Below are 16,993 nucleotides of genomic sequence, written 5' to 3'. Positions count from 1 at the left end.
AGACAGATCTGTTATAAGATGGACCAGCTGCGTTAGAGAAGAGGGTGATGCTTTTGGTGGGTTATAGACTAGAATGCCGGTTAAGTAGACCGCCGCGGAATCAGCAATCGAAAAATACATGGCTTCAATCAGCCCAATATTTGTAAGTTTTTTAATGGTAATTTTGAGGTGAGTTTTAAAAATAATGGCGAGTCCACCCCCCGTTTTGCCTTCTCGGTTGATGCCCATGAAGCGATAATCCGGGGGCGGTGGCTAAATAGATATCCGGGTTTGAAGTATCCTTTATCCAAGACTCCGTGAGGAATAATATGTCCCAGTCGTATGTGGTCAGTATAGACCAGATTTCATTCGCATGGCGGGGGAGAGATCTGCAATTAATCAGAGCTGCCTTTAATATACGTGTATTGCTCGGGGAGGTAGTAAGTGGTGGGATGCGTTCACTCCAGGGAGGGAGAGTCGGGTTGCAATGTAAACAATGAAAGGAGTGGTCGTCTAGGTTACTTGGGGGGCAGCGAACAGATGCTGCACAGGAGCCAGATCCTAATTGTATAAGCTGTTCTCTGGTCCAGCTTACACGGTCCTTATTAGTCAACTGGGCAGGGGGACTGGCCCTAGGCCCGTGCCAGGCGCGGCCGGGCGCAGACGGCCTTGCCTTAGGCGCGCCTTCGGTGTGCCATCGGCGCGCCCGCTGCGCCCGCCCGCTGCGCGGACGTGTAGACCGTTTGTTTTTATACATGACAGGAGGGTGGGAATCGTCCAGAAGCTGGACCGCTACCCTGCCTTCCCCAATATGGCAGCGGTTATTCCGCGACTACCGACGTCAGCACCTCGATTCGGCTGCGCCGGTAAGCTCAAGCAATGGATAAGACCCTGGAGGTGAAGTAGCTCTCACCTTCTGGGTCGCGTTATCAGGAAGTATAAAATAGCGGTCAGTAAAATATATACAATTTTTAAAAGAGAAGTCCTGTAACAGTATTGCACACTAAGTAATTATTTCTACAAAGTGAGGTAAAGAGAGAACGCCCCCGGCTTCCGCCTCAGGGGAAAGATGCTTTTAGTCTGCAGGCAGGGCGTAAATCAACCCTTAAGTAAGGCGGGAGGGCGGGAATCGCCCAGAAGCTGGACCGCTACCCTGCCTTCCCCAATATGGCGGCAGTTAATCCGCGACTACCGGCGTCAGCACCTCAATTCGGCTGCGCCGGTAAGCTCATGCAATGGATAAGACCCTGGAGGTGAAGTAGCTCTCACCTTCTGGGTCGCGTTATCAGGAAGTATAAAATAGCGGTCAGTAAAATATATACAATTTTTAAAAGAGAAGTCCTGTAACAGTATTGCACACTAAGTAATTATTTCTACAAAGTGAGGTAAAGAGAGAACGCCCCCGGCTTCCGCCTCAGGGGAAAGATGCTTTTAGTCTGCAGGCAGGGCGTAAATCAACCCTTAAGTAAGGCAGGAGGGCGGGAATCGTCCAGAAGCTGGACCGCTACCCTGCCTTCCCCAATATGGCGGCGGTTATTCCGCGACTACCGGCGTCAGCACCTCAATTCGGCTGCACTGGTAAGCTCAAGCAATGGATAAGACCCTGGAGGTGAAGTAGCTCTCACCTTCTGGGTCGCGTTATCAGGAAGTATAAAATAGCGGTCAGTAAAATATATACAATTTTTAAAAGAGAAGTCCTGTAACAGTATTGCACACTAAGTAATTATTTCTACAAAGTGAGGTAAAGAGAGAACGCCCCCGGCTTCCGCCTCAGGGGAAAGATGCTTTTAGTCTGCAGGCAGGGCGTAAATCAACCCTTAAGTAAGGCGGGAGGGCGGGAATCGTCCAGAAGCTGGACCGCTACCCTGCCTTCCCCAATATGGCGGCGGTTATTCCGCGACTACCGGCGTCAGCACCTCAATTCGGCTGCGCCGGTAACCTCAAGCAATGGATAAGACCCTGGAGGTGAAGTAGCTCTCACCTTCTGGGTCGCGTTATCAGGAAGTATAAAATAGCGGTCAGTAAAATATATACAATTTTTAAAAGAGAAGTCCTGTAACAGTATTGCACACTAAGTAATTATTTCTACAAAGTGAGGTAAAGAGAGAACGCATGTTGGAAATATGCCTTGAGTATCTGTTATTTAAAGTTTGTTTTTGGTGTGTTTTTCTTATAAAATCAATAGTTTAATGAAATATCTCTTTCTTAAATACCGAATTCGGTAAATAGGAATTACCTACATCGGGCCCCAAGTCTTTTCCATCAATGTACTCAAGATCTGGAACAACATTCAGACTGCCGCTAGTTTTGAGCAAAACAAACAAAAACTATTCTTTCTTTCAAAAAAGGCCAACAGCACTCCGTGTCTTACCAGGGAACAGGCGCCATTGTAGGCAATCCACTATATTTAAGTATTGGCTACTCATGCTATAGTCCGATTGGAAGTCAGAGGTGTAAAAGGCTTATGGGGGTGCTTGGTGGTTACGTTTTTTACTTTCTAATGAGCTCAGTTGTCTGTAGCTGAAACCAATGAACTTTCCACATTTGTGTTATTATTCCTTGCTGCTAATGTATGCACATTCCCCATTGGCAAGTCTATTTTGTTCTTAAGTCACAAGGCGCATATCTACAGGCAACAGTATAAACATCCACAGAATGCAGTGGGCTGAGCCAAAATAAGGTAGACAAGCCATTCAACCAATACCTGAAAGTTTCTAACCGAAACAAGCCACTGCCTAAGAAGGGGTGACCAATATTTATGATGTGTTGTACGTTGTGTATTGTGTTGTATTGACATGAGGTCATGCCAAAAGCTTGAGATGTCTGAAACCACACCAAAAAATAATTTACATTTTCATGACTTAATCACATAAAAAAAACTGCAGCACCAGACAGAAACAAAAATAAACATTACACACTTCCAGCAAGCAACAGCCAAGGAGAAGCTGACATGTTCGACACCAAGTATAAGTACAGCTGCTGCATAAAAGGTAAGTGGAATTGTGTGCCTTATCAGGATGAGATAAAAGCCACCTCCCACACTTGAAGATTCAGTGGATAGCAGGAAGTATAAGGCACCCAGCATTAATATAAATGTATTTGGATAATCAAACCACAGTTCAAGAAAGGAACAGGCTAAGATAACACTCATACCAATAACATCAGTGTACAGACATAGAGTAACTGAAATATATTAATGCTAATATATATAAGGTAAATGATGCCACTCGATCCTAGCGATGTGTGCTGCTTAACAAAATAAAACGAACTTGTGGCAGCATAAAAGAACTTGTGAATATAACATCTAGAATGGGTACCCACTAATAACTTCAAAATAATAGCAGCTAATAGGATGAAAATAAACTATGTTGGCCTGCAAAAACATAGTCATCATAACGGAACTTTCAAATACTGACAAAAATGTGTTTTCTCCTCAACAGGTTAGATATATTTGTGGAAGCGTTGCTTCTATGACACTGGATGTCAAAATAAAGCTTTAATAATAACAATAATAATAATTTGTGGAAGCTTTTATCATCTAACTGGAAAAAATAATTTAGTTGCACATCACTATTTCACATTAGGTATCAGTAGGAAAGCGATAAAAAGCAGGTAAAATAAAAAAAAAGCTACACACTGGCATTCAGTGCTAAGACACAAACGCTATAGTAACACGAAAAGGGAAGAATAGTTCCCTGATGTCAGCAATGGAAGGATGCAGCTCATACTGTCAAGAGGCAGTGAGACCAAAATGATACTGGAGCTGGGCATACAACCAAATACTGAGGAAAAGCAACCAGTCACATGCAGAAAGCAGGCAGAAAGCAGACATAGACATAATAGTCGCTCTACTTATATTATAAATTACTGGAAACAAAGCATGTTTGAAAAACATCTTAAGCTGCCTGTAGCAGGAACTAAAAATGTAGGGCTCGATTCACAAAAGTAATCTGAGACAAAATCCTAACTTTACAACTTTCGGTATTCACAAAAGGGATTTAGTAGTAGTAAAGTTAGGATGCCTAACTTTACTACTACTAAACTGAGACAAAATACTAACTTTACGACTTTTGGTATTCACAAAAGGCATTTAGTAGTAGTAAAGTTAGGATCCCTAACTTCTGCTACCAATACTTCCTGTCTTCAATATTTTTTTCTTTTTAATGAAAGACAAGCATTTAATTGCCACTGTGGCTGATTGCTTTCTTGTATGCACACTTCATTCTTGTTTTTTTGTATGTGCTGACCTACATGTTAGAATGGTAAATTAAAAATGGCTGTCATTTGTCACTATGAGTGTGCAACTGCATCACAGCACACATGTGTGAAAGCTCCACTTTAGATATGTGTACAAGCTTCACGATGTACATGTGTGCAAGTGTCAAGATGCATTAAAAATGTCAGAGGCCACCATCAATGGCGTTCTTTTTAATAGTAAATGAATTGCACCATTACCTGTCAATTGTGTGCAAGCCTCATGATGCATGGATTCACATGCACACAATAAAGAATTATTGGCAAATCTAATCAGCTTGAGCCAAGCGCAATTGGTTTTGCCAGTGTTTGTCACCATAATTAACGTGTCCTATATGTCCCATGAAATGCAATACAATAAAAGCTGCACATAAAAATGTGTATATGCAGTCTGCATTTTAAAGTGGCCCTGTGATCCACATTGTATATGCTATGTGATCTGCATTTTCCAATCGCCATTTTTTAAGGATATCTTTATTGAATGGCCATGCCCATTCACAACACAATCATTTTTAACATTGATAAATGCAAAAGTTCCTCCATCCTTAAACACGCATTTCATTTAAGGTTTAGAATAAACTCTGGACTACTTCTGTGACAAAGATTCAATTAATATAGTGTGCCACCCTGGGGTCTAAAATAACAGAATATGATACCAATTGAATCATGGGGACATATATTATTCAATATTTGCGTTGCTGATTTAATAAAATACAACCTGCTTTCATGGATTTAATGGATTTAATTAACTTCTTTACAAGCAGGGTGCCAAAAGGACACCCTGTTGCACCCCTGAAATGTGCATGTGTGCACTTGTGGCGAACATACATCCCCTAAGGGCATGAATGTGTGCCACATGGCACTTTAAAAAAAGCAAAAAAGTGCTTTTTTACAGGAAATCGTTAATTACCACCAACTTCAAGCTGGTGGTAATTAGCGATTCCTTAAGCCTAAAGTGCACTTTCTTTTGTGCTACCTACATTGCATTTAAGGAATCGCAATTAGCGATTACCACCTACACCTGGCCCTTAATCTTAGATAACTCCACCTCTTGTGTCAAACCAAATACATAGATAGAAATAAAATGGCTCATTCTCAACTCTACTGTAATTTGGATGCCATGAGCACTCTTTTTTTGCCCTTTTCCAATTGCCATACTTTTTGTGCTTTCTAAATTAATGGTCATTGAGTAACTTTTGCAATAAGAGTTTATTTGTTATAGCAGACAACCTTTGATGGAGGTCTTCCTAGGGTTTTGCCTTCACCTCTCATGTTTTTATGAACTAATATGTGTTGGCCTTAGGACTTTACTTCTTCGAACCAGTGGGAAAGTGCTTGTAAATTCTTCCTTAAACATGGTAAAGTTGGTTTACATCTGACTGATAACATTGAAGGACATATGTACAAGCCCCTACCGCCACTTCAGTCACTTTTATCCACGTTGTGGTGGCGATAGGGGCTGCGCCTTTTTTACAAGGCAACGCTAAGCCACTTTACATGGCTTAAACTGCCTTGTATCAATCAATCAAAATAAGCTTTATTCGATATCACAAAGTGAATCATGAAAGCTACAAAATGCATCAGTAACGGTGCATTAAAAAAGCAAATTACAAGTTTAAAACCAAGTACAAAATTCTGTTATATAAAAACAAAAATATTAAAAGTGTTAAAAACTATCATCACAGCACATCATATATTTACTATTTGTAACTGCTTCCTGTAATTAATAACGGCCAGCAAAAAACATGACATTACTGTACAATTAAAATATTCGGTAGCGTTTGCAGATAAATGTAGGCCGGATGACATTGTGTGAAACCGAACTGTAATAGCAAGGGTTTAATAAATTTCTGTCTCAACCCTGAGAAATGTTTACATAAAAGCACAGTATGCATAGTGTTCTGAGGTGAGATATCATCACACGTGCAATTCCCCAGGTCTGATGACCAATTGTTAGTGATAGGAAAAGTAATTAAACAATGGAAAATGTCCAACCGAAAGCAGGTAAACACAAACCTATGACGATGATTGCCCCTTCCAGTACATAAACAATCTAAAAAACAAATGCAATTTTGTGACTTTCATGTGATCTGCATGAAGAAGAATAGAAATGGCGGAGAGAGGCGTTAAGCCAGGAAGGCTAATGCCTCTCTCCGCCACTTCCTTGTACATATCCCCCTGAATTTACTAATGAGTCCCTAGTAAATACTTCCACCTGCACCCAGGGTCTGTAAATGTGACAAATGTGCTGCAGCACTCATTGTGCCACCCAGTGAACAGTGTAACTCTAAGGTTGTGGTGAAAATGAGAACAATTGTCTCTGTTTTCTCAAAGGTTTTGAGTAGTTTCTCTAGGAGGCTGTTTGAATACATTTTAAATAAACCCTTGCACAGTACTCATTTGAATAGGAAATATCGAACTATTATGTCCTTAGTGTTTGTCCCCAAGATATTGCTATACTTCCCTTTCACAGTACTTATTGAATTAGGAAAAATGATATCCTTAGAGAATGTCAATAATATTAGCTGAAGTATTTTATGATTTATTGAAACACTATCTAAATAACAATTATCATTCAGGTGATGGTAACCTCTTTTCTTCACCCACACAGAGGGGCTGATTCCGATCTCGGTCGGTAGGGCATCGAATCGGGTTCGGAATCAGCGGATCCGATTCGGAGGCTGAATTTACGAATTAATCGTACACGCGTCGGGAGGCTGTAGTACGATGCGAACCAGCGCAAGATCTCCGTCCGATTTGTCACCGGGTCCGACCGGGTCCGAGCCGCTCCGACCGACTCGGTCGCAAGCACACCGTGGCGCGCAATGGAGACGAATCCCGACCAAGCCAGTATGATGGTCGATTCGGACAGCCGGATCGAGTCGGAACATCTGGCTCGCAATAGCTCCCGGAGGCTGACTTTGGGGGTCCGCTTCCGACCCCCTGCAACCTGCAGCCTTACGACTCGGACATAGGGGGAGACCTATGGGTCTCCCCAACATGGACATGTACTGTGTGGATGGCACCAACACGTACCCACTGTAGGGGTGCACTTATTCGCGACGTACTGATTCAGTCAATGGGAGCCCATGTACGCATTGTACGACCGGCTCCCATTGACTTCTATGGGAGTCCGACCAAACCGAGTTCGACAGCATCCGGCCGCATCGTATTCGCTCAGTCGAACTACGGGAGTCCGGATCGGTCAGATATCAATCCAGATCAGGATCGGACGGAGTGCTTTCCGACCCTGATCGGAATCGGTCCCTTAGAGTGCAACTACATTTGAAATGCATCTAGCTCTGACGAACCAAGCTCAAATCTTTCAGAAGTTAGCGTAATTGTAAACTGGAATTTGCAATGCAATCGGTCTCGCCTGTGAGACCTTACAAGTATGTATCCATGCAACACATTAATCTGGGTGCTGCAACCAACAGCTCAAATTAAGCACTGCAGTAAATGAAATGACATTGTCATATCTGACTAGAGTGTCAGTGACACCCACATACACCATCTGAGGCCTTCACTGCACATCCTGATTGCCATAAGCCATAAGCATTTCTTATGGCTCGTCCTGAGAGTTTAGAGGTTGTTACTTCACGATTATCACTCGACAGACAGCAATAAGTGAAAAAAATGGATCACTGACAGAAGGAGGACAGAATATAGAATGCCAAAATATTGAATTCCTATCTACAAACAGGTAAGTACCAAAATATCAAATCCAACATATCGTTTCAAATAATATAGTTAAAATATCGATTTTTTTAAATGTGTTGAAAGTAATGTAAAAATAATGAAACAATAAATATAATTAACTAAAACATACTTGAAAATAAATAAATAACCTTAAAAATAATCTCAAATCTCAAATAAGCTTTATTCGATTTTTAAATTAAAAATCATGAAAGCATCGACAATACAGAAATACTAACAAAAAAACTATAGACATTTCATTTCATAGACACAAAATTTCATAGACACAATAAAAAAACCATCATTCAACAATTATTGTGCGAAATTCAGTTACCATTAAAAACTTTAAGAGTTTGTCCTATGTAATGTGAGGGGAGCTCGGGTAAAAATCATATAAATCCCAAATGCGAATTGTGCCTTGTCTTTCACTTTCATTGGGGGTACAAACTCGTAAAAAGGGGGCAACATTGGTGTTTTTAAATTTAATAAGTACCAGATCCACAGCAATGCATTTGGGAAGCGTCCCTAACCATCCCACCCTCCTGACACTCAAGATACCCCCGTCTAGCCCCGGCGGCAACGGTCTATTCTTTTTTAGCCAATAGATGGCCTTATTTAGCAAATCCTGCTGGGATTCGCGTGTTCCCTGGGTGAGGGCAGGGACCCCAGAGAGGAAAGACACATACGGGGCGGCCTCAGGGGGCAGGTTGATATGTGGCATTCTTGCCAAGGCGGATCCAGCCCCTGTATGGGTTTTTGGTGCAGGTTTGACAAATACTTTGGGGCCTATTTGAATAGGTGTGCGTGATGGCTGTATTTGGATGGCCCCATTGCCAGATTTATACGTTTCGGAGGTGGTGGTAGAGTTAGGACAGACGCATGTGGCCATAATAGTAGCTGGAGGCGGGAGCTTTCTTATTACTGACTCAATATTGGTCAGCCTTTCCCCTAAATCATTCATTTTTGTGACCAAGGGAGAGATGGTAGCAACCAGCAGTTGCTCTATTTTGGCCAATAAAGTCGTGTTGAGAGACAAAAGATGGTCCTCTGGTTTGTCCGCGGCCGGGTCCTCGATAAATGCTATTGGATTAGCAAGTGATGGTATGCTTGTATTGTTCCCAAAGTTAGTTTCGATGTCATGCTTCCATCTATTGTAGGAACCCAGGGGCGCGGCATTTACTTGGCTATGAGCTTTATCATCGGGGCCATTTGCCTTAAGACAAAAAGAATCCACAGTTGGGGAGGTTATAAGATCAGGGGCGTACTTAGTACCGCACAGGGCGTTGAGGTCCTCCCATATGGACATCGTGTTTGTAATAGTTTAGAGAAATGCCAAACATAATAACGAAAAATATTAAAGCACGATACCTCCCTCTGTGGTGGAACCAAGTGGGGTGGCCCGTCCTGGCCTCCTCAGGCCTCGGAGGGCCACAGAGGGCCCGCCCTTTGCCCGGGCTTAGCCCCGCGTTTCGTCCCGCGTGCGTCCCGCGGGACAGAAACAAGCAGTGTGTTTATTAGGCAGGTAGGCGGGGCCGGCAGGGGAAGAGTACCAGCTGTTGATGGTCAAAGGGAATGCTGGTACTCGCAGTCCCCGGCCGCCGCACTCGCCGAATCCACGGACACAGCAAAACAGGGGCAGACAGCAGCAAACAGTCCCCAGGTGGACAAATGGCTCCTCCGGTCTCTCAAAGGGTCAGAGTCCCGACCCGACCTACCTCGAGCCGCGAGTCGCTCCCGCGAAGCGGGGGCGGCAAGAGGTAATAGCAGGCAGGAGGCGGGGCCGGCAGGGGAAGAGTACCAGCTGTTGATGGTCAAAGGGAATGCTGGTACTCGCAGTCCCCGGCCGCCGCACTCGCCGAATCCCCGGACACAGCAAAACAGGGGCAGACAGCAGCAAACAGTCCCCAGGTTGACAAACGGCTCCTCCGGTCTCTCAAAGGGTCAGAGTCCCGACCCGACCCACAACGAGCCGCGAGCCGCACCCGCGAAGCGGGGCCGGTAAGAGGTAATAGCAGGCAGGAGGCGGGCCGGCAGGGGAAGAGTACCAGCTGTTGATGGTCAAAGGGAATGCTGGTACTCGCAGTCCCCGGCCGCCGCACTCGCCGAATCCCCAGACACAGCAAAACAGGGGCAGACAGCAGCAAACAGTCCCCAGGTGGACAAACGGCTCCTCCGGTCTCTCAAAGGGTCAGAGTCCCGACCCGACACACCTCGAGCCGCGAGTCGCACCTTAAAAATAATAAATAATTAATGTAAATTGAACAAAACATGCATTTTTATTTTTTAAAACATATACACATTAACTTAATTTAATATTGATAAAAAATATTCAATATTTTTAGCGTAGGATTGCAGAAGGGTAAAATGTACTATTCCCACTCTAGTGAGTGCAACAGTAGGGAAAGCGTTGGATAGCGGCAGGGTAAAATTACTATTCCCACTCCAGTGAGTGCAATAGTAGGGAAAGCGCTGGATAGCATAGGGGTAAACATTACTATTCCCACTCCAGTGAGTGCAACAGTAGGGAAGCGTTGGATAGCATAGGGGTAAAAATTACTATTCACACTCCAGTAACTGCAATAGTAGGGAAAGAGTTGGATAGCGGGAGGGTAAAAATTACTATTCCCACTCGAGTGAGTGCAACAGTAAGGAAAGCGTTGAATAGCAGGAGGGTAAAAATTACTATTCCCACTCTAGTGAGAGCAACAGAAAGGTAAGCGTTGGGTAGTGTAGGGGTAAAAATTACTATTCCCACTCCAGAGAGACAATAGTAGGGAAAGCGTAGGGGTAAAAATTACTATTCCCACTCCAGTGAGTGCAACAGTAAGGTAAGTGTTGGATAGCAGGAGGGTAAAAATACTATTCCCACTCCAGTGAGTGCAACAGTAGGGAAAGTGTTGGATGGCGTAGGTGTAAAAATACTATCCCCACTCCAGAGAGTGCAACAGTAGGGAAAGTGTTGGATAGCGGGAGGCTAAAAATGACTATTCCTACTCCAATGAGTGCAACAGTAGGGAAGGTGTTGGATAGCGTAGGGGTAAAAATTACTAGTCCCCCTCCAGTGAGTGCAACAGTAGGGAAAGTAATGATTTATTATTTAAATAACAATACATTATTATAAATACCAATAATAATTTAATTGAAATTACTTCCCAATTACAAAATAATTAATAATTAATTAATTATAAATACCAATAAATATTATTTATAAAAAATTAATTACCTATTAGTAATTAGTTAGCGAACAATTAATTATCAATGCCAAAAATATAATAAGAACATACTTACCAAATAATAATTAATTAACAATAAATTAATTATCAATACACAAATATATTTTCAATAATTACAATTATCTTACTTCCCACCCTATTCCCCTATAAACCCACAACCCGCTTTGTATAATAAATGAATACAATTAAAATAATTATCAATTAATCGATTAATAAAAATGAATTCCCAATAATTACAAATTAATTACCAATTAATTATTAATTAACAATACATTATTTATCAATACCAATGAATAAAAATACATATTTACTTAATTACAATTAAATTAATTCTCACCCTGTTCCCCTATAACCTGCTACAGAACTAAAACGCAAAATTAAATTAAAAATAATTAATAATTCCTAAAAATTCATATTTAATTTACTATAATTAAATTACTTCCCACCATATTCCCCTATAAACCCACAACCTGCTACGGAATTAAATTACGCAAAAATTAAATAACATAAAATTCATTACTTTGAAAAAATTAACCATACATCACAAAAATATAAAACACTTTTAACACATATACTAACATACAAAACACTTTAAAGAAATCGATATTATTAAAAATTCGATATATTTTATGGTTTAACTCTTTTTATTGAAGTCAGTGCAAAGACAAAACGGAAAAATTCACATCATGTACATTCTGGCCGTGTGCTGTCGATGGTTAAACATATAAGTAAATGGGACCCAGCATGGGCACGTTGCAACATACAAAATATAACCTGGTGAAAAATAACAATTATAATGCAGGGATGAGGTGAAATAACAAAACTGAGAACCTCCCCTCCCTCCTTCCCACCCTTCCCCCACGTCCCTCCCCCATCCCGTCCAGTGCTCTTTACCACCCCCAACCTTCCCCATCGCTCTCGCCCACTATGCCTCCCCAACTTCATCTGTCTTTGGCTCCGTGAGCCTCAACAATCGTAGGTATATGGGATATGTGATTTCTCTAAATTCTGCGATTAAGAGTGATATAAATGGTTGCCAGAGCTCTTCGTATTTATCTCCTTCCCCTGCCATGGTGAGTGATAATTTCTCCATACCCAGTACATGCCACAACTTGTGCAGCCAACCTTTTTACTGCTGATGATATTTTAAAATGTATTTTTGTCATATTTTAATTAATCAAACAAATAAACTTGACTATAACTATGACTGTGCAGCCAACCTGTAAAGGAGGGAGTAGTAGAGGTGCGCCAATGTGTGAGAATATTTTGCACTGCGGAGCCCGGGCAATGGCTATCTGACGCCCTCTGCGGGAGCGTATGGGGTATGTTAGCGGGTTAGGAAGCTCTAATAGGACATACGCTGGAAAGCGTGGAAGCCTTGTTTGGAAGTGTTTGTCCACGTCGTCGAGCACTTGTGTCCAGTAAGGTTGGATTTGGTCACAGTCCCAAAGCAGGTGCACCCGGTTGCCAACCTGGCCGCAACCCCGCCAACAGGACTTCTCTTTCCTACGATCTATCTCGTGTAACCTTTCAGGAGTGTAGTACCAATACGTTGTTATTTTCGTGAATGTCTCCGTGAGCCCAATGTGGTATGCGGAGTGGCGCGCTCTATAGTACATCTTCTTCCATTCTTTATGACTAAGGACCCTGCCCAGTTCATTTTCCCATCTTTCCCTGCCTGGGTTATGTAAATCCATCTGTGTTGTCTGCAGCATCTTATAAAGGTCAGATGTGAGTTTAGCATCTGAAGTGCGGGATATGAGCCACCATTCATACGGAAGGAACCGTCTATCTGCGCTTGCTCTCACTTGTGGTTGCAGTGCCCAGTGTCTTACTTGAAGGTATCGCAACCGTTCTGTCTCTGGGAAGCCGTACTCTTGTTTAAATTGGGGGAAGGGGATCTCCCCCTCTGGGCTATAGATGTGATATAAGAATCAGCATCCCACAGGCCTCCAGTGTGTGAAAGTCGATCCCCCTACTCCCGTGATGAAGTCGGGATTATCCACCAGTGGGGTAAGTGGGGAGGGGATGGTTGTGAGATCATGAGCAGTATTAGTGGCGTCCCACACTTCTAGGGGTACCCGTGTGATATGCGAAGCATAAAGTTTAGCAGGCCAGTGGGGCTTACGGAGTAAGGGGATTTCCTGCAGTGGGCGGCTAGCCACTGCCTGATCCTGGAAGTGTTTCTCTGACTCCCATTTACTCCATTCTACCAGGTAGCGCAGTTGCGCTGCCTGGTAGTATTTGTGCAAGTCAGGCATCCCCAAACCCCCCGATTCCAGTGCCTTTCGCATTCTGGGTTTCCGGCCCTGCCAGATAAAATGGGCAAGTTATGCTTGTGTCTGCCAGATCCATCCGGCGGGCAGTCGCAATGGTAGGGCCCGAAAAAGATAGAGAATTTGGGGTAAGATGGTCATCTTGACTGCTGCAATCCTGCCCAGCCAGGAGAGCGTATAATGTCTCCACCGGCCTCTCTCCCCCTGAATCTTCCCACGGAGTGTAGTGTAGTTAGCCGCTGCCATGGTGGAAAGTGAGGGGGCCAGCTGGATCCCTAGATACGGGACTGTGTCCGATGCCCATTGAATGGGGAAGAGGCTTTGCAGGTAAACTCTTGTGGGGGAAGACAGTGATAGGTCTAAGGCTATCGACTTGTCCGTGTTCATTTTGAACCCGGCCACTTTGGCGAAGGAGTCCAACTCGGCCATACAGGCTGGTAGGGCAGTTCTTGGGGTATCTAAAGAGATCAGGATATCGTCTGCATGGAGACTGATTGTATGCGTGAAGCCGTAAAACTTGATCCCTGTAGCTGCCCGATTTTGCCTTATTCTCTGGGCGAGTGGTTCCATATAAATGGTGAATAAAAGGGGTGAGAGTGGGCACCCTTGCCTCGTACCTCTCTCAATGGTGAAACTGGCAGAGCTATAGCCATTCACATGAACTACCGCTGTGGGGGACTTATAGCAGTTAAAGATGAGGTTACGGAATTTCTCTCCAATCCCCACCTTTGCCATAGCCAGTTCTAGATAGGGCCAGTGGACTCGGTCAAATGCCTTTTCGGCATCTACTGCTAATATCATTCTCTCCCCAGTCACTCGGGTAGCTGTTTCAATCAGGTGGACGATTCGTTTGGTATTATCTACCGTCTGGCCTTCGGGGATAAATCATCCCTGATCCGGGTCTATGAGCCCGGGTAGATGGAGGGCCAGTCGGGCCGCCAGGATCCCTGTATACAGTTTGAGATCCACGTTTAACAGTTATATCGGCCGGTAGGCTCCACATCTAGTCTTGTCTTTCCCGGGCTTGGGAAAGACTGTTATGGAAGCTCGTAAGAGGTCAGGCGGTATCGCTCCATGTTCAACGAACGTATTAAATAGGCGGGTGAGAGTCGGGGCAAGTGTAGCGTAAAATTTCTTATACAAGATGGCGGGGAAGACATCCGGCCCAGGTGCCTTCCCCAGTTTGAGCTTAGAGATAGCGGTAATAACCTCTTCTACGCGAATGTCTCTCTCAAGGTATTCTGTTTGAGGAGCAGACAGAGAGGGAAGCGTGACAGAATCTAAGAAAGGGACGGCCTCTGGACCATTCAGCAGGCTACTAGCATAGAGGGTGGCATAAAAATCGCGGAAGGCGTCCGCAATCTCAGCATCTTCCGAGACACAAGTCCAGTCGGACCGGACAATCTCCTTGATCGTTTGTTGTTGGCATGCTACGTGTAATCTGTTAGCCAACAGGCGGCCACATCTGTCGCCTCCGGTATAGTAGGCATGCCGTAGCCGTAGTGCGGCAAATTCAGCTCGGTCCATATCAAAGGCCGATAACTGGTGTTGCATGGCTTTGAGTTGCCTCCAAACCCTTGGGGCCCCGGTTCTCTAGTGCATTTGCTCTAATCCATGGACGCGTTGCATGAGTTTGTCGCGTTTATGCTGCCAGTCTCTGTTATCCGCTGTGGAGAGGGCTATAAATTCCCCTCGGAGAACCGCTTTTAGAGCCGCCCACTGCGTCGCAAGTGTCGTGTCTGAGTTGGCATTATGGGAAAGGTAGTCTTTGATTGCGTCTTGAATGTGTTTCACAACGTCCACTCTACGCAATAGCGTGTCTCTAAGGCGCCATACTCTAGGGGGGTATGATGTTGGTGGTAGGGTGAGCGTGGTGGTGACTGGCGCATGGTCTGAGAGTGATATAACTCCTATCTCCGTCGAAGTCGCAAGTCCGCACACTGGGCCTGAGACTAAGAGATGATCCAATCTGGCGTATGTTTTGTGTGCAGTAGAGTAGTAGGAATATTCATTATCTTGAGGATGGCATCTGCGCCAAAGATCCTGTAGGTCTAGGTCCCTCAATCTATCTACGCTGCCAGCTGGGAGCGCCCCTGCCTGGTGAGTGCGTTGGCTGGACCTGTCTAGGATATTATCAAATACCATGTTTAGATCCCCCCCCCGGATAATGTCTCTGTCTGGCGTGACTGTGGGTTCAGTGAGGGCCAAATGCAGAAAATGTTCCTGGCCCTCGTTTGGGGCGTAAAGGGACCCAACAGTAAACGTGAGGCCTCCCAAGGCAAAGCTGTATGCCAACAGCCTCCCCCCAAGTTCTGCGCTTTTATGCAGTACCTCCCCTTTGAATCGTCATGCCACTAGAATCAATACTCCCGCTGTCCTGGTAGGGTTAGTAGAGAAGAACTGTGCTGGGAATTTACGGGAGCGCAGCCGATGGCAATCATGCACCAGTAAATGGGTCTCCTGAAGTAGGCATATGTCAGCTTGCACATTTTCTAGACAGGATAGGATCGCTCGCCGCTTAACAGGATTGTTAAGACCCCGCACATTGAGGGTCAAGATCTTAAGAGTGGTGGGTGGCATAACCTTCGGGGGACCAGATCATGCTAATGTTTAGAACCCGTTACAAAAGGGGGTGGTGATGGACGGAGCATCTGAATCAATCAAACACTCGCACCCAGTCAAAAGATCTGGGTTTAATCCATCACCGTTCTTTAGCCCACTCTGCCACCCCAGTTCAGACATGGCTATATGCAAATCAGTCTGACCCTGTGCCTCATGGGAACAGTCCAGCCCGAACTGCCAAGCCATGTCTTCCCTGGACCGGAAACAAGCTTCCAAGGACCGGTTTCTGGCATTCCAGCCGTCTTCAGCCCGGCTTGCTTGAATTCAGTGGCAAAGTGAGCAAGGAACTCACGTCTGAGCATACCCTGCCACACTTATGGCGGCCAAAAGCGGTACAAAAGGGGGTGGTGATGAAGGGAGCATCTGAATCAATCAAACACTCACACCCAGTCAAAAGATCTGGGTTTAATCCATCACCGTTCTTTAGCCCACTCTGCCACCCCAGTTCAGGCATGGCTATATGCAAATCAGTCTGACCCTGTGCCTCATGGGAACAGTCCAGCCCGAACTGCCAAGCCATGTCTTCCCTGGACCGGAAACAAGCTTTCGAGGACTGGTTTCTGGCATTCCACCCGTCTTCAGCCCGGCTTGCTTGAATCCAGTGGCAAAGGGAACGATCGTCCATCGCCACCCCCTTTTGTACCTCTTTTGGCCGCCATAAGTGTGGCAGGATATGCTCAGACGTGAGTCCCTTGCTCACTTTGCCACTGGATTCAAGCAAGCCTGGCTGAAGACGGCTGGAATGCCAGAAACCGGTCCTCGGAAGCTTGTTTCCGGTCCAGGGAAGACATGGCTTGGCAGTTCGGGATGGACTGTTCCCATGAGGCACAAGGTCAGACTGATTTGCATATAGCCATGCCTGAACTGGGGTGGCAGAGTGGGCTAAAGAACGGTGATGGATTAAACCCAGATCTTTTGACTGGGTGTGAGTGT

General features: G+C 44.6%; 1 protein-coding gene across 1 annotated transcript in view; it reads right to left on the bottom strand.

The window, feature by feature from the left end:
* The window catches only part of LOC147724582 (fibrocystin-L-like), a 2,246,326-nt gene that overhangs the window by 1,932,605 nt on the left and 296,728 nt on the right, over positions 1 to 16,993 (bottom strand). The gene's annotated exons all lie outside the window — the stretch shown is intronic.

The sequence above is a fragment of the Lissotriton vulgaris genome, chromosome 4_1 (assembly GCF_964263255.1).
Source record: "Lissotriton vulgaris chromosome 4_1, aLisVul1.2, whole genome shotgun sequence".
NCBI classification, from domain to species: domain Eukaryota; kingdom Metazoa; phylum Chordata; class Amphibia; order Caudata; family Salamandridae; genus Lissotriton; species Lissotriton vulgaris.
The sequence above is the reverse complement of the archived record's forward strand: the minus strand, read 5'-3'. Positions and strand labels throughout refer to the sequence as shown.